Here is a 19,571-nt window from a genome sequence, read left to right as displayed (position 1 = left end):
CGAGCGGCGGCTGGGGCTCCGGGAGCCGCGCCCCTTCCCGGTGTGATTCTGCGCGTGGCCCCTGTCCCCCGGCCCCAGACCTCTTACCGAGGCAGAGAGACTTACCGAGGGCGAGCGCACTCGCTCCTAGCACTGTTGGGTCTGCAGGCAAGACTTCAGCAACCAGTCTCCTAGGTGCGGAGGTCAAATTTCCCGCAGCACCAAAACCTCACTTTTCTTCTCACCTTTTAAAAAATGGCATTCACGGTTGGGGAATTAGCAAGGCGCTGGGTTCGGTCCTCAGCTCTGGAAAAAAAAAAATGACATTCACTTATTTATTTACTTATAGGTGTGCGTGTGCGTGCGTGAGTGCGTGTGCGTGCGTGCGTGCGTCTTTGTGTATGTGTGTGCAGGCTCCCATATGGAGGTCAAAGAACAACTTCAGGTATTTCCTTCCATCCTGTAGAGTCCTGGGATCCAACTCAGGTGATGATCTGGCTTGATGACATAAACCTTTATCCACTGGACCATCTCTCCTGGCCTGTTCTCCTAAGTTCCGTAGAGAAAATAGATGTGCCCCGGGCTCCTACCTCATGCTCTCCCTCTGAGTGTGCTTTAGATGGCAATGACTACTTGGTCAACTCTCTATTCAGATATTTCCCAAACCCTGCCGCCTACTTGACTCTTTCCACGCGTTCTCCTTTCCCGGCTTTGTCTCCTGCTTCCCATTATTTCTCCCTCTACCAGACCCAAACCAGACAGAGCCCTGGACATATGGGCTCACATCTGCGACTGGGAATGCGCCTTCATCTTCTGGGACCACCTCACCCCCAAAAGAATGCTCTGGTGGGCCCTGAGAGATGGCCCAGTGGTTTAGGTCCCAGCACCAAAGCAGTGGTTCACAATCATTTGTAACTCTAGTTCTAGGGAACCCAACACCCTCTCCTGACCTCTGAGGGCACTAGGCATGCACATGGTGCACATACCTGCAGGTAAAACATTCATGCACCATGCACATAAAAAAAAAAATCTTCTGTCCTCATCTGCCACTGTGCTTTCTCTTGCCCAACTTTCCAAAGTCTATGTTCTATTCCTGGGAGGGGTTGGGGCCCTCTGTTGAGCCCCTCCAGCTCCAACCTTGCTCTGACTTGGTCTGAGCATGTCTAGGGACAAAGCTAGGTCCCTCCAATCTGGCATCTTGGAAAAAAAAAAAAAAAAGGCTTGTTTGTATAATAACTGGAAGCCAGAATTCTGTCCAGGAGTCAGGACTGCCAGTCCTGGGTCTAAAGAGTCTGAAGTTTCTGTTTCTAGGGAGCCTAACTCTTGAAAACCAAACTCCCCCTCCCTCTCTTTCATTTGTGTATTGTGGGCTGGAGAGATGGCTGATGTTAGGAGCACTTGCTGCCCTAACAGAGGTCCTAGGTCTGGCCCCCAGCTTCCACATGGCAGCTCACTGCTATCTGTAACTCTAGTTCCAGGCCAGCCTGGGCTATGTAGGGAGACCCTGTCTCAAAACTGAAAGTCTAGTTGTCTCTACCCTTCTGTGGCTCAGTACTTTCTGAGGCTTGGGAGAGTTCTTCTTCTCCAGAGTGCCTTATATGGACAGACTTAGCAAGGGTTAGATCACAGTGCTTGATGACCAAGAAGCTGATGGGTGGGGGATGGGGCAGTGCTCAGTAGGCAAAGTGCTGGCCACTCAGCATGAGTAGCTGAGTTTGGATCTGCAGCACCTAGGTAAAAAGCCAGGTGGTAAGCTCACACTTGTTACACTGTGCAAGGGACATGGTGGTGGTGGTGGTGGTGGTGGTGGTGGTGGTGTGTGTAGATGGATTCCTGGAGTTGGCAGCTGGTCTAGCCAAACTGATAAGCTCCAGATTCACTAAGAGACCTTGTCTCAAAAAATAAGGTGTGGGGAAGTGATAGAAGAAAATGCTTCAGAGTTGATCTCTGGCTTTCATATGCACATGCGCGCACACACCACACCGAGAGAAAGTGAGCCTGTGGACTGGACACTTGTCATCTGAGCTGAAAAAGAAAGACCTTTACAACAGGCATGGTAGTGCACATCCATGATTCCAGCACCCAGGAGGTGGAGCCAGTAGATGAGGCATTCAAGGCCAGTCTCAGCTACATAGTGAATTTGGGGCCAGCCTGGGCTGCATGAAACCCTACCTCAAAAAACAAACAATAAAATAAGCAATTCAGAAGTAGCTCAACAAAATCATGGTGTCTATATTTTTTATTTTGTTATTATGTGAATATTCATGTGAATGGTATGAGCTTATACACTTGAGTGCAAATGCCCACAGAGGCCAAAAGATGGCATCAAATCCCCTGGAGCTGGAGTGACAATCAGTTGTAAAGTGATTGATGTGAGAGGTGAGAACTGAACCTGGGTCCTCTGGAACAGTAGTATACAATCTTGACTTCTGGACCATCTGTCCAGCCAAATGTCTATTTTTGAAATACCAAAACATGAATCATTATTTACATCCAAATATCTACTTAAACTGTAAATACTCCTTTGGGGCAAATTTGTTTACTTTTTGTTTCCTTTGAGAAAGTCTCAGGACCTTGTTGGCCTTGATTTCATAATTTTCAAGCCTCAGTTTCCATAGAGCTAAGCCACAGATGTGAGGGCAACTGGCTGTGACATCTGTCACCCCACTGATCGCCTGAGTTGACTCTGATCTAGCTGGCTAGGCAGGTATTCCCAACCTGCATGTATGTCCCTTCCTCACACAGATGGGGGCCAACCTTTGAACAAGGATATGAGCAGCTACAGTCGCCTGCTAGAACCTCCAGACAAGCTTCCAAGAGCTGAGCCTCCACACCTGTCTGCTTGCGCGCGTGTGCGCGCGCGCACACACACACGTGCTTGTTGTTTGTTTTTCCAAGATGAGGTTTCTCTGTGTAGCTCCGGATGGCCTGGAACTCACTATATAGACCTGGGTGGCCTCCTCTGCCTCCCATGTACTGGGATTAAAGGTAGGAGTCAGTATACCTGGCTGGGATCACATTCACATTTTTAAAATTTTATTGTGTGTGTATAGGTGTTTTGCCTGCACACATGTCTATGTCATATGTATGCCATAGTTCCCACGGAGGCCAGAAAAAAGCATCAGATCCCCTGGAACTGGAGTTACAGATGGTTGTGAGTCATCACGTGGGTGCTGGAATTGGAATTGAATCCAGATCCTCTGGAAAAGCAGCCGGTTCCATTAATTGTTGAGCCATTCTCGTGCTGGGATCAAAGGTGTATGCCACCACACCCAGCTCTGCTCTTTATAAAATCATTATGTATTTTAATTGTATTTGGGGGTGTATGTACATTTGGAGGTCAGAGGTCAATCTTGGATGTGGTTCCTCAAGAGTCATCTACCTATGATTAGGCCAGGCTGGCTGTCTACCAAACCCCAGGATTCTGCTGACCCCTGGCCCTCCACTGCTGGGATTACCAGTGTAAACCACCACATCAAGTTTTATATGTAGATGCTGGGGATCAAACTTGGATCCCCGGGCTTGCGTGGTGAACACTTTACCCACTGAGCCATCTCTTTGCTTTTGAATTACACACTCAATTCACTAAAGTTATCCAAAGACAGGGCTTTGGCCATAAGAAAGGAGTACAGGGAGAATGGAGCTTGCCATCCTCTATGGGGTCCCCACAGCCAAGATCTGAGTGAGGGTTGGTGAAGGTTGGCAGTCCTGGAGTGTAAACAGCCCTTCCTTTCAGACCCACTGTTCCAAAGAAGGCATGCTGGGTCGTGGCATTCCTCCTGAATACACCCATATCACCTTTTCCCTACAGATGCTATTCAATTGGATCATAACAGTCAACTTTTCTCTTCCAGCCAGACTCACAGCCCCAGGCCTGGCATCTTCCTGGTCTGTCCTCCCTTGTCCATTATCTGTCTTCTGCTGGCTCCAGTGGATCCAGCTTTTTTTTTTTTTTTTCTGGTCTTTTGGCACCAAGATGAAATTCATATCTCCTACAGTTCACTTTGGTTTGAAAAATTAGAAACTAATTTAGGAGTTGGGGAATGTAGTTCAGTTGGTGGAGCGCTTGCTTGCCTAGCATGCGAGAGGTTCTGGGTTCCATTCTCAGAGTTACATCAAGTTGGGCATGGTGGTGCACACCTGTAACCCTAGCATTCTGGAGGAGGAGGCAGGAGGACCCAAAGTTCATGGTCACTTACAGAACTTTTGAGGTCAGCCTGGGTGGGATACATGAGACTTTGCTTCCAAACAAGAAAACAAAGAAGCCTCGTGTGGTGGCTGGCGCATGCCTCTAATCCCAACACTCAGGAGGCAGAGGCAAGTGGATCTCTGTGATTTCTAGGCCAACTTGGTCTATAGAGTGAGTTTCAGGCCAACCAAGGCTACATGGTAAGACCTTGTCTCAAGGCCACCACCACCCCCAAAAAAGAAAAGAAACTAAGTCAGGTCTGAACTGGGCTGCATCTGTATCCTGAGATGACAGTCTCCCACCTCGTACCATCAAGCTGTTCACTTGCATTTTAGACTCTACAAAGAGGTGAGGTCATATCCTCAAAGCTCCTCTTCCAAAAGCATTCTTCCATTCCAGCTAAAACTCCCAGACTTCTGCCTGCCATGGACGCAGCTGACCAGGAACAATGATCCAGTTCTGGAGCGCTGGCCCAAGGCTGCCCCTGAGAACCACGTGCTGGACTTTGGCATAGAACTTCGAGACAGCATGCCACGTGCATGTGGTGGGGTGAATTGTGATTGTTGGCTCTGGAAGCAGAGAATAGACTCCTGGGTTCACTGGGAAAAGCTTTTTGTTTTTAACCGAGGGTTTGCTGTTAGTCACACTTCTGTCTGAAACATAGGTGTGAATATGTTGGCTTCTTCCCTCACGGTCCACAGGGATGTTGTTTGTTTGTTTTAGATAGGGTCTCCAACACAGGTTAGCCTTGAGTTTTCTTTCTTTTTCTTCTCTCGTCTTCCTTTTGTTTTGTTTTTGTTTTTTGAGACAGTGTTTCACTATGTAGCTCTGCCTGTCCTGGAACTTGCTCTGTAGACCAGGCTGGCCTCAACCTCACAGAGATCTGACTGCCTCTGCCTCCTGAGTGCTGGGATTAAAGGACTGTGCCACCACCGCCTGGCAGGACTTGAACTTTCTGTGTAGCCAGAGATGGCTTTGAACTTCCGACCCTTCTGCCTCCACCTCCCAGATGCTGGGACTACAGGTGTGAGATACCATGCCCAGTTTCTATTAAGCTGGAAATAAATCCAAGACTCCATGCATGCTAGGCAAGCACTCTACAACAGACCTACATTCCAGGGAATATTTTTAAGATTCTGCTATACCAGGGGTGATTGTGAACACACACACACACACACACACACACACACACGTCATAGAGAGAAAGACAGCATCTAGTTAGTACCTTTTGTACTTCAAGAAGAGCAAAAAATAAGCCAGGTGTGTTGGCACACACATTTAATCCCAGAGACTGGGAGACAGGCAGTCGGATCTCTATGTGTTTGAGGCCAGCCTGGTCTATATAGTAAGTTCCAGGACAACCAGGGCTGTATAGAGAGACCCTGTCTCAAAGACACCCTCCCCCGTGCAAAAAAAAGGCAAAAAAAAAAAAAAAAAATCTATCAAGGTCACAAGTCACTGTTGACTCTCCTAGCAGATCACCTGGCAAGACAAAAGGGGAATGTATCTGTGAACTGGGAAACACTGAAGGAATTCTGGTGCAAAGAACAATTGACCCCAGCTACAGAGACACTGCAGGGATGGAACCCCAGACAAGTTCATTGCTCAACCTTGATTCCTCACGATAGAGCAGGGACAAACAAGTGTTTTGTCTACAACTCAGTGTCCCAGGACTGGGAAAGCCAGAGCCACAGAAAAGCACACGTAATTTGAATGCTAGCAGCGTCTGACCCCGGAGATATCCCAGCATTCCTGACCTCTACTTCCTCATTCGTAAAACAGGGAGCCTGCTACATACCTGCCAGGCAAAAATGACTTGGGACATAAGCCCAGGTCTCTAGGCCATCGGTTAATGTTGTGCATTCCCTACACAGCCTGACATCAGTCCCAGTGCAGAGTCCTGGTTTACACAAGAGGGTCTTCTGTGGGTCCTGCCTAGCTTTGCCCCTACACTGGCCCCCAACAGGGCTGAGCACCGCATTTTTAGAGGGATTGTAGATGGTGTAAGTCCCGGGAAGACAGCCTCTCCTCCCACTCTGAGAGCCGGGTGTAGCCAACCTGATGCTCCTGCCAGAATGAAAGCCTCTCGGGTGACCTGGAGATACAGGGACAGGTGGGATGCTCTCAGAGTGGGTCTCCTGCTGTTGCTGCACAGCTGTCCTTGGTCATTGGCTGTTTCCATGGCCTGGCTCTCTAGCCTTTTGGTCAGTCCTGTGAGCCACCAGAATATGAGCAAGATATTTCTTCTGAGAATAGGGCCGGCAGAGCTGGTTGCAAAGCTCCTAACCATGATGTTTCTGGTGTGAAATTAAGACAACTTCTCACGTTGGGATGCCCGTGCTGGAAGGAGGAACATGAGCCAGATTGTGGTCTGCAGAGTTATGAATTCCCTGGGAGAGCCATACGAAAGGGAGGGATCTGCCCCAGCAGTCCTGGGGTTCAGGTAGGTTTCCTGTCCTTTGATGTGCCTGCAAACGCTTTAACAATTCTTACACAACCTCAGAAAAGGGGAAACAGGATGAGGCAGGGACCAGGAGGGCAAGTTCCTCTTTCAAAGTCATAAACACATGCTATAAAAAAAGAAAACAAGATTTCCCTTGATAAACACAAAACTCAAAGGCAAGAAAATGTGGACAGTACTTGCTTTTTCCTACCCATGCACCATGGAAGGTTAACCTAGATTCTGCCTTTTCTTCTCACACTCACATAAGCCAAGAGACTAAGCCAATGTCGGCCAAGGTAGGCCTGTCTGGAGACTCAGCATGACAGGCTTCCATCCCATAGCTCCAGGGCCTAGCTGTGGGCTAAACTTCCTTTTTCCTTCCCTCCTCTGTCGCACACGTACACGATGCAGGCAGTGACCCAGCGTGACGCTGAGTTACGCAATCCCCAGCCAAGCTTCACCTCCTTCTCCGGAGCCCTAAGTAGGAACCTCTGCTCCCAGGTCCCCAGGACACCTCTATGGTTTAAATGTTAACTGTCCTGTCAGACTCAAGTGTTTGAACTCTGTTCCCAGCTGGTGGCGCTGTTGGGGAGGGTTGTGGAACCCTTAGGAGTGGAGCCTTGCTGGAGGAAATTGGTCAAGGAGCACCTTTTGAGCCCACCCCCTACTTCCTGTTCTCTCTCTGGAGTCTTGACTAGGGATGAAATGTGACAAGCCACTTCCTGCTCCTGTACCATACCTTCTGGCCAGCACGGAATGGATCCCCTTGAACTGTGAGGCAGAGTACACTCTTCCTTTCTGATACTGCTTTTGTAGGGTATCTTATCATTGCAATAAGGAAGGAAGTCATGCTGCCGTATTGGAGACCACATGGTCATTCATTCCGTTGTCTGTCTTGTTAGAAAACACTTTGAGGGCTGGAGAGATGGCTCAGAGATTAAGAGCACTGCTTGCTCTTCCAAAGGTCCTGAGTTCAATTCACAGCAACCACATGGTGGCTCCCAACCATCTGTAATGAGATCTGGTGCCCTCTTCTGGCCTGTGGGGATATGTGCAGACAGAACACTGTATACATAATAAATAAATAAATCTTTAAAAAAAGAAAAAAGAAAACACTTTGAAAGCCCGATAGTAATAGTAGTGGTGGTGGTGGTGGCGGCGGCGGCGGCGGCGGCGGCGGCGGCGGCGGCGGCGGCGGCGCACGCCTTTAATCCCAACACTCCGGAGACAGAGGCAGGCAGATCTCTGTGAGTTCGAGGCCAGCCTGGACTACAAAGTGAGTTCCAGGACAGGCTCCAAAGCTACACAGAGAAACCTTGTCTTGAAAAAACAAAAAAAAAGAAAAAAGTAAACACTTTAAAAAGACAACAGACATGTCCGGCAAGATCACACTCAGAAACGGGATCAGAGCTTGTTGAATGCATGTGTGTGGGGCTATGTTCAAATGCTGTGTTAAAAGTTTGTTCTAGCCTCTGGGAACAAACTTTTAACACATTTGCTCTTGCGTTGGCTATTTACTTCAGGTCTCCACATTCCTCTTTCACTTGAAGTTTTTGTTTGTTTTGAGGTACTTGTGTGTGTGTGTGTGTGTGTGTGTGTGTTGCCTCCACAAATCTTTGTGGACTACATGCATGGCTGGTGCTTACAGAAATCAGAAGAGAGAGTAGGATCCTGTGGAACTGGAGTTTCAGGCTGCTGAGAGCACTATGTGGGTCCTGGGAACCAAACCCCAAACCTCTGGAAGAGCTCACTGATTCAACTAACTGAGCTGGCTAGCAAGTGAGAGTGTCCCTGATGTCCCTACTGCCCAGGTGCCAGGATTAGAAAAGTTCGTTGAGTGCTGGGAGCCCCATCTCAGGTCACTTTGCTGACTGAGCCAACCCCCGGCCCACTGTTAGTGGAGTGAGACAAGGGTCTCACTATGTAGCACTGGCTGGCCTGGAGCTCACAGAGAGCTGCCTGGTTCCATATTTGAGCATTTTTATTTGATAAGGAAAGCTACTACTCAAGAGGAGGGGAATGTACTGGGATAACAATGAATATAGAATGTGTACTTTAGAAGATCCTGTCAGCTCTACCACAGCGTCAGCAGGGTGAAGTTTAAGTGAAGTCAGATGGAGAAGTGGTACTGTGGAGCTTAGTGGAATATAGTGGGGCTATATATGGATATTCAATTGAATAGGCACATTTGAAGATGTAAAAGACCAGGGATGAGCCAGGCAGCGGTGGCACATACCTTAAATCCCAGCACCCAGGAGGCAGAACCAGGCAGATCTCTGTGAGTTCATGGCCAGCCTGGTCTACAGAGCAAGATCCAGGACAGGCTCCAAAACTACACAGAGAAACCCTGTCTCAAAAAAAAAACAAAACAAAACAAAACAAAAAAACAAAAATGGCTGGGGACATATCTCAGTGTTTATCTAATGTATGCAAAGCCCTGGGCTTAGTCCATAACACACACACACACACACACACACACACACACACACACACACACACCAGGTAAAGTTAATTTCAGTATATCAAGAGCTGGAGCTCTAGCTCGGTTGGTAGAGTACATGTTTAGCATACACAAGATCCTGGGTTTGATCCCCGGATATAACACACAACTGGACTGATAGTACATGCCAATAACCCAGCACTTAATAAATGGAGGCAGGAGGATCTGAGGTTCATGGTAAACCCTCAGCTGCATGAGGAGTCTGAGGCCGTATATGAAACCTATCAACATCATGTTAGCTTACTCTGCTTGTTGTGATAAAATACTTGGCAGAGGGCTGGAGAGACGGCTGAGCAGTGAAAAACATTGCCTCCTCTGACAGAGGCCTCAGATGCATTTCCTAGCATCCACGTGAGACAGCTCACTCACTCACTGCCTGTAACTGCAGCTCCATTGGTTCTCACTCTGCCTTCTTACTTCTGTCCGGGAAAGTCTGTGCTGCAACTTTGCAAATCAGGGCACGGTTGCACAAAAGGCCAGCACTGCCATTCGCTGTGTTTGCTCTGTCTTCGTGCTCCCTTGACCCAGTGCCTGCGAAATACTTCCAACAGGTACAAGCGAGACTACATGCACGAAGTGTGCATGTGCAGACAAGTGTCTCCGCGTACACACACACACGAATAGAACAAATATTGTTTTAATTGAGGGGACAAAGAGGTAAAAAAGGAAAAGGAGGGCTGGAGAGATGGCTCTGAGGTTAAGAGCACTGGCTGCTCTTCCAGAGGTCCTGAGTTCAATTCCCAGCAACCACATGGTGGCTCACAACCATCTGTAATGAGATCTGGTGCCCTCTTCGGGCCTGCAGGCATACATGCAGGCAGAGCACTGTATACATAATAAATAAATAAATCTTAAAAAAAAAAAAAAAAACGTTTAAAAAAGGAAAAGGAAAAAAATAACTCTCTAAGATAAGGTCTTGGGGCTGGAGAGATGGCTCAGTGGTTAAGAGCACTGACTGCTCTTCTAGAGGACCTGGGTTCAAGTCCCAGCACCCACATGGCAGCTCACAACTGTCTGTAACTCAAGATCTGACATCCTCACATAGTCATACATGCATGCAGCAAAACACCAATGCAAAAAAGAAAAAAGACAAGGTCTTGATAAGTTGGCCAGGCAGGCCATGAACTTGCCACCCTCCTGCCCCAGTGTCCTAAATAACTAGGATTCACAGGCCTGGCTGCTCTGAACACTTCACATGCAAAGGTGCATTGAATCCTTATACAACCCCATGAAACAGATATTAACACCGTCTTGTCTTATGAAAGGTGAGAGAGTTCAGAGGTTAATTCTTTTGTACCAAGTCACAGCCAGGATCCCCAAAGCTGGTGAGCTGCATTTAGCTCACCTCCTCCCTGGGACCTGTCCTACACCTAAGCTCATCATGTGACTGAAGTGTGTGGTAAGAGAGCAAGCCTTGCTCTTCTGGGGGTCATTTTTGCTGATAAAGTGGAGTCATGGGCCCTTCAGGCCCAGGAAGTGCTCAACGTGTGCTCAGTCAATTCCTAAGAATCTGTCACCTTTGTTTCCTTCAGCCCTTTACAGGTATTTCACAGGCACTGGTCCAGGGCAGGGACACTGGTCCAGGCCAGGGACACCACTGGTCCAGGCCAGGGACGCAGTGCAAGCTTGCAAAGCTGATGGTTTGTGCAATCCTACACTGACTTACAAAGTGCAGCACAGACCTTCCTGGAGAGTGCTGAGCCTTCTTCTGACCAACAAACTGTTAAATCTGCTTCTGTTTTTTATTTACCTCTCTTTTCCACTTTGTGTGTGTGTGTGTGTGTGTGTGATATGCATGGGCATACATGCATGGGTGGTTGGGGTTTTTGGGATGTGGAGGAGAACATGTGTAAGAATGTGTATGGTCTAGTGAATGTACAGGCCCCGATATTTGGTGTCAAGAACCATCCTCAGCCACTCTTTTACCTTATTCACTGAGGCAGGGTCTCTCAAAGCCAGAGCTCGAGTACATGGCTAGTCATACAAGCCAGCTTGCTCTGGGGGTCCCTTGTCTCTGTCGTCTAAGGCTGGAGGTGCAGTCACTGTTTACTCAGGATTTTATGTAGGTTTCTGAGGATCCAAGTCTGGTCTTCAATCTTGAACAGCAAGCACTTTGACTACTGAGACGTCTCTCTACTCCCTTCCCACCCACCCCCCTTTTTAAGGCAGGGTCTCTCTACATAGTCCTGGATATTCTGGTACTCACTTTGTAGATCAGGCTGGCTTTAAATTCACAGAAATCTACCTGCCTCTGCCTCCCTGTTGGTGGGATTAAAGGTGTGTGCCACCATGTCAGCAAGAGGACTTTTGGGAGTGGGATCTCTTCTACCTGTCCGTGGTTTCTGGAAACCCAACGCAGGAAAGTATTTTTACCCACTGAGAAACCCTGACTTGGGGGCGGGGGGCAGGGAGGAAGAGAGAGAGAGAGAGAGAGAGAAGAAAGAGAGCATTCTTCAAGAACCCACTTAAGTTCCTTAGTGACTAAAACCGTTGTGCATTCTAGAGTGCATCTGTTTATGTTCTGCCTGTAAGAGAAAGTGAGCTCTGAAAGCTTAGTTCTCTTTGGGTAGTCTCTGGCTAGCTTGGCCACCGTTCATGACTGGCATGGAAACGAGATGAAATTCCAGCTGTAGGTTTGGAGAAGTTGATGATCTATTAATAAACATGTTCACCAGGAAAAAAAAAAAAGGAGAGAAGAGAGAGAAAGAGAGAGAGAGAGAGAGAGAGGGAGGGAGGGAGGGAGGAAGGAAGGAAGGAAGGAAGGAAGGAAGGAAGAAAGGAAGGAAGAAAGGAAGAAAGAAAAATATAGGGTTTCTTTGTGTAACAGTTCTGGCTGTCCTGGAACTTCCTGTGTAAACCAAGCTAGCCTCAAACTCAGAGATCTGCCTCCCAAGTGCTGGGATTAAAGACATGTGCCACCATCTCCAGCTCAAGGTTTTATTTTTTTTGGTTTTTTGAGACAAGGTTTCCCAATATAGTCCTGGCTGTCCTGGAACTCGCTCTGTAGACCAGGCTGGCCTTGAACTCACAGAGATCCCCATGCCTCTGCCTCCAGAGTGCTGGAATTAAAGGCTTGCATCACTACCACCCAGCTCAAGATTTTATTTTTAAAATTAAGTTTATTTTAACATGTGCTTGGAAATTATATCTATTTATGGGTACAATTTGATCATTGTGGTGGTCAGAATACAAATGGGGGAGTCATTTCTCTCCTACTTCATGGGTTTCAGAGATTGAACTCAAGTTGTTGGATTTTGGTGGCAGGCTCCTTGGCCCACCAAGCCACCTTACCAGTCCTGCAATGTGATGTTTTGATACATGAATTGTATTGAATAATGTATTCATATTGAATTTTATAATGTTAAGATCAGGCTAAGCTCACATCATCTCATATTTAACATTCCTTATGGTGAGGGCACTAGAAAGAGGAGAGATCAGGAGGCTCAAAGTTGAAGGAAAAGTGGTATATATAAAATAGTGAACCGGGGGGCTGGGGATTTAGCTCAGTGGTAGAGCGCTTGCCTAGCAAGCTCAAGGCACAGGGTTCGATCCTCAGCTCCAAACAAACAAACAAATAAATAAAATAGTGAACCACTCTGTAAATTCCTGCAAAGAACATAGCACTCTATTCATATCGAGATCGACAGGTTAGGAGAGGTGGGACTTTTTGCCCAGGCTAACCAGACTCACGGGGTAGCTGAGGGTGACGGTACTAAGATGATGTCACATACGTGTGCCATCGCACCCAATTCATGCAGTGCTAGAGATGGAACTGAGCACTTTGTGGGTGCTAGGCCAACCCTCTACCCGGCAAACTACACCTCCAGCTTCTCTGGGTCCTGGTCGTCCTAGAATGTCACAGCTGTATGCCCACACACGTGTGTGCCTGTGTTGAGTGCAGGAGACAACCTTGGCTGTCATTTTTCAGGTGCTATTCTTCTTGAGACAGGGTCTCCTCCTGGTAAGGAACTCCCCAAGGAGGCTAGGATGCCAGAGGTCCACTGGTCTCCTCCCTGGAGCTGGGATTACAAGTGAGTGCCACTCGACCTGATTTTTTTTTTTTAAATCTGAGTTCTGGGGATTGGACTTTCAAGACAAGTGCTTTATTAGCTGAGCACTTTCTCAGGCTTCAGCTTTCTGTGCAGGATCTTATCAAAGGAACCTCAGAGAGGACTCCTGGGACCTCTCTGCATTATTTGGATTTTTTTTTTTTTTTTTTTTTTTTTGTTTGTTTGTTTTCCCCGAGACAGGGTTTCTCTGTAGCCCTGGCTGTCCTGGAACTCTCTCTGTAGACCAGGCTGGCCTCAAACTCACAGAGATCCACCTGCCTCTGCCTCTGCCTCCCCGAGTGCTGATATTAAAGGTGTGCAGCACCATGCTTAGCTCTGCATTATTTCTCACAACTATCTAGAAACCTACATCATCTCAAAGTTTAGGTTTTAGGAAGTCAAATCCAAAATGAGATGCTTCCTTCAGCCTGCTCATGTAGGGTCCCCTGGTGTGCATTCCTCTGCTGAAGAGAATTGGGGTAACAAAGGGGTGACATGGTTTTATTGGAGCTGAGGACATTGGACTCTGTTCTTCGCCATGCGTGGCACCTAGCCTGTAGGCAGTGTTCAATCAATATTTATTCAGTGAGTTCACTGTTTCTGGGAGAGCCAAGATGCCAGCCAGGCACAGGCTGTAAAGGACTTGTAACACTTCCTGTCACAGCAGCTAGACATGGAGAGACACCTGCACCAAAGGGATCTATGAACGGCCAAGTCATTCATTCACAAAACTTATTCTTAAAGCAGTAGATGCCTAAAACACACAGCCTACCCTGGCCTTCATGTCTAATTTATTCAATTATTTTGACAAAAATTGCATTATGTACTAAAGGAGGACAAAGAAATGCTGTGTGGAGCCATTCATAAAAATCTTGCTCTTTCAGGCGTCTGGAGAGATGGCTCAGTGGTTACAAGCACTTACTGCTCTTCCAGAGGATCTGTGTTCAATCCCAAGCACCCACATAGTGATTCACAACCATCTGTAACTACAATTCCAGGGGACCTGACACCCTCTCCTGGTCTCTGCAGACACTGTACACACATGGTGCACAGACAGGTCAAACTCCTGTACCACATAAAATTTTAAATCTTTCTCTCCTGATAGACACTGAAATAATCCTGGTCTTATTAACAACAACAACAAAAAAAGACCAATACACTAATTCCCCCTTCTTGAAGATTTTTATTTATGCACATATGTGTATCTCTGTGTGGGTGTATGCCACGTGTCTGTGGGTGCCCTCAGGAGCCAGAAGATGACATTGGATCCCCTAGATCTGGAGTTTCATGTGGTTGTAAGCAGCCTGGTGTGGGTGCTGTGAACCAAACTCACGTCCTCTGAAAAAGCAGCAAGTGCTCTGCTGAACTCCAGCCCCATTCCCCTTTCTAAAATATAGGGTCTCATGGATTCTCAGGCTGTCCTTGAAATCACCATGTAGCCAAAGATGACCTTGAACTTCTGATCCTCTTTGCCTCCACTCCACAAATGCTGGGGTTACAGGTGTAAACCATCTCATGTAGTTTACCGGTTGCAGAGACTAGACCCCAAGGCCTTGTGCATGCTGGGTAACTCTATCATCCTCTTTATCCACAATTTGGCTTTTCTTCAGTTTCAGTGACCGCTAGTCAGTAACGTAGCAAAGTTGGCATCAATTAAAGGTGGTGGGGGGGGGGATGGGGGTTGGGGGGAACAACTGTAATCTCAGCACTGCAGAGGCTGAGGCTAGAGACTAGCCTGAGCTAAATCATGAGTTCCAGGTCAGCCTGAACTTTAGAATAAGACTGATCTCAAAAACAAAACAAAACAAAAAACCAGAAAAGACCAGGCAGTGGTGCACTTGGGAGGCAGAGGCAGGTGGATCTCTGAGTTTGAGGCCAGCCAGGTCTACAGATTGAGTTCCAGGACATCCAGGGCTACATAGAAACACTCTTTCTGGAAAAAACAAAACAACAAAAAACCTAGCGTTTGGGAAGATGGCTCAGCCAGTAAAAGTACCTGTTGTGTAAGTCTGAGGACCTGAATTCCAGCCCCAGCGTCTGTGGGAAGAGCCAGGCTCCGTGGCCTACACCTCTAACTCCAAAGCTGGAGCAAGGGCAGAAATAGGTGGAGCTCCTGGACAGCCAAGGCAGCAGAATCAGAAGAAGTTTCCAGGTTCAGTGGAGGACCTGGACTTTGAAGACAGAGAAGGACCAAAGATACCCAGCACTGACCTCTGGCCTCCACTCCCCACCCCCAAACCCCACAAACAGAAAATTAGTATGACTTTCTCCTTTGCAATTTCATATATGGAAGAATTGTTTTTACATGGGTCTTTAGCAACCTTAGCCAGTGATTCTTCCCTTAAGTCCAGAGTGTTCCCCTTTTCACTTACGGGAGACAGACACTTGGTAGCTTCTTAGACCTGACTGCATTCCCCGCCTGTCTTGCTCTTTGGAGCTGTGACAAAGTAAACCTTCCTCAAGGAAAGTAACAGGACAGCAACAGTGAACTGAGCTGGCACCTGAGACAGAATGGTTCACGGTCCTGTTACAGAATGATATAGTTATAACTATTTTTAAAAAGTCTTTTGAGATTTATTTCTATTTTGTGTGTATGGGTGTTTTGCCTGCATGTATGTCCATGTACCAGATGTCCAGAAGAGGGCGTTGGATCCCCTGGAACTGGAGTTATAGGTGGTTTGAGATGCCATGTGGGTGCTGGGAATCGAACCCGGATCCTCTGAAGAGCAGCCAGTGCTACAGCTGCTGAGCGATCACTCTATCCTAGTAATAATTCTGCTTTACTAGAAATTATTGCTCATCTCTTACTATGCCACTCTGCCTCACTTGGTTTTCAAGGCAAGGTTTCTCTGTGTAGCCCTGTTGTCCTAGAGCTGGATCTATAGACCAGGCTAGCTTCGAACTCAGATATGCCTGCCTCTGCCTCCCACATGCTGGGATTAAAGTTGTGCACCACCACCTCCTGGCTATTGTGCCTCATTTGAATTGAACCTTAAATTTGGTGTTATCTGCCTGAGAGCTGGCTCAGCAGTTAAGAGTGCACATCACTCCAGGAGAGATCCAACCACCTCTTCTGGTTTCTCTGGGCAACCACACCCAAGGACACGCATCCATACATAGACACACACATACACATACTTAAAATTAAATCGATTTAAAATTTTTTAATGATTTATTCTATGTTATGTGCATTGGTGTTTTGCCTGCATGTATGTCTGAGAGTGTCAGATCCCCTGGAATAGGAGTTATGGACAGTTGTGAACTGCCATGTCGGTACTGGGATTTGAACCCAGGTCCTCTTGGAAGAGCAGCTAGTGCTCTTAACCGCTGAGCCATCTCTCCAGCACCTGATTTTGTTTTAAAATTAGTATTACTGAACCAGTGAGAAGGCTTAGCAGGTGAGAGTTCTTGTTGCCACACCTGATGACCGGAGTTCAGCCCCAGAGCCCTCATAGAAGAGCAGACTTCAGCAAGCATCCTCTAAGCTCTGTGTGTGCACACTGGCATGCCCCTCTCCTACAAATAAATGCAAAAATATTTTAAAACCAAACCTAAGCATTATCATGAATATGGAAATCCCACAGCTCACACAGGGTCCAGTGGTGCATGTGGACTAAGTAGTCCACTGTGGGGCGTGGAGCATGATGCCCAGGGATGGATGAGGAGCATGATTGAACCCATGGCTGAGGCAGCTCCCTCCCATATGAAGAGAGCCTGTTCCACTCTTCCACTATGGTGAAGGATGAGGCATACTATTCCTTGATAGTGTTTTGTAGGTTTGGTTTTGTTGTTTTTGAAGGAGCAGTTAATGAATAAGGCAGAATGTCTTGCTATTGCTCCATTTGGCCAGTTTATATACCTAAGAGATACTCGAGGGACCGACATCTTCAGAAGAATATTGAAAGTTTTGTTCTTCTTGTTTTTTTTTGTTTGATTTTTCAAGACAGGGTTTCTGTCTGTAGCCCTAGCTGTCCTGGAACTCACTCTGTAGACCAGGCTGGCCTTGAACTCAGATCCATCTGCCTCTGCCTCCCCAGTGCTGGGATTCAAGGCCTGTACCACCATGACAGGCAACAGTATTTAACATCCAGTCCAGTGTGGGGATTGCATGTCTGTAATCCTAGCACTTGGGAGGTGGAGGCATGGCAGGTAAAGGCCATCTTTGGCTACAGAGGGACTTCCAGGACAAGTCTGGGCTACATGAATCCCTGTCTCAAAAGAACAACAACAACAAAACCCAAACAAACATTTTAATTTCACTTTGTCATTTTATAGATGACTTGCTACAAAGTTAAAATGAAAGATGCTGACAGGAACGTTTACAGACGCTCTGACCTTCCCCAAGCCGGTCCCTCTTCTCTGTGTAACTGAACACTTTCTCTTTCCCTACAGGCTGTCTGCAGTGAGCCCCAAGTGTGTAGCCTCGCCACTGCCCTTCCAGCTGACACAAAGCATTCCCACACAGATAAGGGCAGGAAACTGGAGGTACCAGCGGCTCGATCCCTGAGCATTGTCCCTCTGCCTTCCGAGGCCCTCGGCACAGTAAGGTGACAGCTTATCTCATCTGGACTAAATACCAGAACCCAAGGCATCTATTTAAGGCTGCTGAAGCTTCCTCCTTGAATTTCAGATTTAAATCTCCGATGTCCGTTCTCATCCGTTTTCTACAGTGGTGGCTTTGAGAAGAGCAGGGGCAGGGTTAGCTCAGAGGAGGGGGGTGACAGGGAAGTGAGCACCCCTCAAATGCATGAGAAACTTGCAAGTTTGTAGTCAGGAGCTGCAACAGCCCCCAAAGAGTCACGCTGCCCTGGGATACGAACACAACTACGTTCACAAATGAATTCTAATTTTGTTGTGTTGAGATAGGGTCTCATGTAGGCCAGGTTGTCCTCAAACTCACTCGGCAGCCCAGGATAAATCTGAACTTGGCTGAGGCAAGAAGATTGTGAGTTGGAAGCCAGCCTGGGCTACATGAGACCCTATCTCAACTCCCCTTTCTGCCTAAAAAGTGTTGATACATAAGACATTGAAAATATTACACCAAGCCGGGCGGTGGTGGCGCACGCCTTTAATACCAGCACTGGGAAGCAGAGCCAGGCGGATCTCTAGGAGATGTAAAGCTACACAGAGAAACCCTGTCTCAAAAAACCAAAAAACTAAAAAAAAAAAAAAAAAGAAAAGAAAGAACATATTTAGGAAATCTCGTAGACGGCATAGAATGGGGCTTGCCAGGGCAGGCTAACACTTCATGAATGACGTGTGTTTGGTTTGAAGGAAAACTTCTGGAAATGGTGGTACTGGTTGGGTGGTGTGAATGCCATTGAGTCGTACACTTAAATATGGACAATGTGGTAAATTGTTATGTGTATTTTATCATAAAAAAGTGAGAAGAGGGCTGGTGAGGTGGCTTGGCAGGTAAAGGCACCCATCATCAAATCTGACAATCCTTGGTTTGAATCCAGGGACCCACAACATGGAAGGAAAGAATTAGTTCCTGAAAGTTACCCTCTGACCACCACACACATGCGTGTGTACGCATATGTGTATGTCCACACACATATGCGTACTCACAATAAGGAAGTGTATTTTTTGGAAACAGGGTCTCATTATGTGTCTCTGACTGGCCTGGAACCCACTGTGTAGACCAAGTTGGCCTCCAACTCACAGATCTACCAACTGAGTGCTGGATTAAAGATGTGTGCTACCAAGATTATACACAAACATTAAAATATATATATATATAGCCCTGCATAGGTGGTATACACCTTTAATTCCAACACTCAGGAGGCAGAGAATCTCTGAGTTCAAGGCTAGCCTGGTCTACATAGCGAGTTCCAGGACAGCCAGGGCTCTGTAGAGAGATCCTGTCTCTAAAACAAAACAAAACAAATAACAAAAAAGTGCAAATGCAGGGCTGGAGAGAACATTCAGCAGTAAGCACACTGGCTGCCCTTCCAGAGGACCTGGGTTCAGTTTCCAGCACCCACATGCTGTTAGCTCCAGCTCCAGCACCCTCTTCTGGGCCCTCTGCTCTCTGGATATCAAGAATGAAAAAAATTTAAGATCTACCTTTTAGATTTAAGTGAAAAGACAACCCATAGAATTGGGGAAATTTTGGAACCCACACTTTGAATATACAAAGAATTCAACTAATAAAAGAAATACAAATGATCCAATTAGGAAGCAGGTAAAGGGCCTGAGAAGAACCTGGAATTTCTTTTTAAAATTTATTTTTAAGGGTTGGGGACTTAGCTCAGTGGTAGAGCACTTGCCTAGCAAGCACAAGGCCCTGGGTTCGATCCGTAGCTTAAAAAAAAAAAAAAAAAAAAAAAAAACTTATTTTAACCCCAGGTGTCTGTTGGATTCCCTGTATTTACAGGTGGCTGTGAGCAGACCCACACAGATGCTGGG

The 19,571-nt window shown here is 47.0% G+C and overlaps 1 protein-coding gene and 1 long non-coding RNA gene across 2 annotated transcripts in view; one reads left to right on the top strand and one right to left on the bottom strand.

Annotated features, from left to right (window-relative positions):
- Shroom1 (shroom family member 1) overlaps positions 1–164 on the bottom strand; it is a 10,009-nt gene extending 9,845 nt beyond the window's left edge. The window contains exon 1 of the mRNA XM_036197899.1: positions 106–164. The gene's annotated coding sequence lies outside the window, so the exon portion shown is untranslated. The remainder of the gene's footprint in view (positions 1–105) is intronic.
- LOC118590070 overlaps positions 1–19,571 on the top strand; it is a 26,955-nt gene extending 7,384 nt beyond the window's left edge. Inside the window, exons 2-3 of the long non-coding RNA XR_004945703.1 lie at positions 17,553–17,707; positions 19,540–19,571. This is a non-coding gene — a long non-coding RNA (uncharacterized LOC118590070). The remainder of the gene's footprint in view (positions 1–17,552; positions 17,708–19,539) is intronic.

Source organism: Onychomys torridus, chromosome 8 (genome assembly GCF_903995425.1).
Source record: "Onychomys torridus chromosome 8, mOncTor1.1, whole genome shotgun sequence".
NCBI lineage: Eukaryota > Metazoa > Chordata > Mammalia > Rodentia > Cricetidae > Onychomys > Onychomys torridus.
The sequence above is the reverse complement of the archived record's forward strand: the minus strand, read 5'-3'. Positions and strand labels throughout refer to the sequence as shown.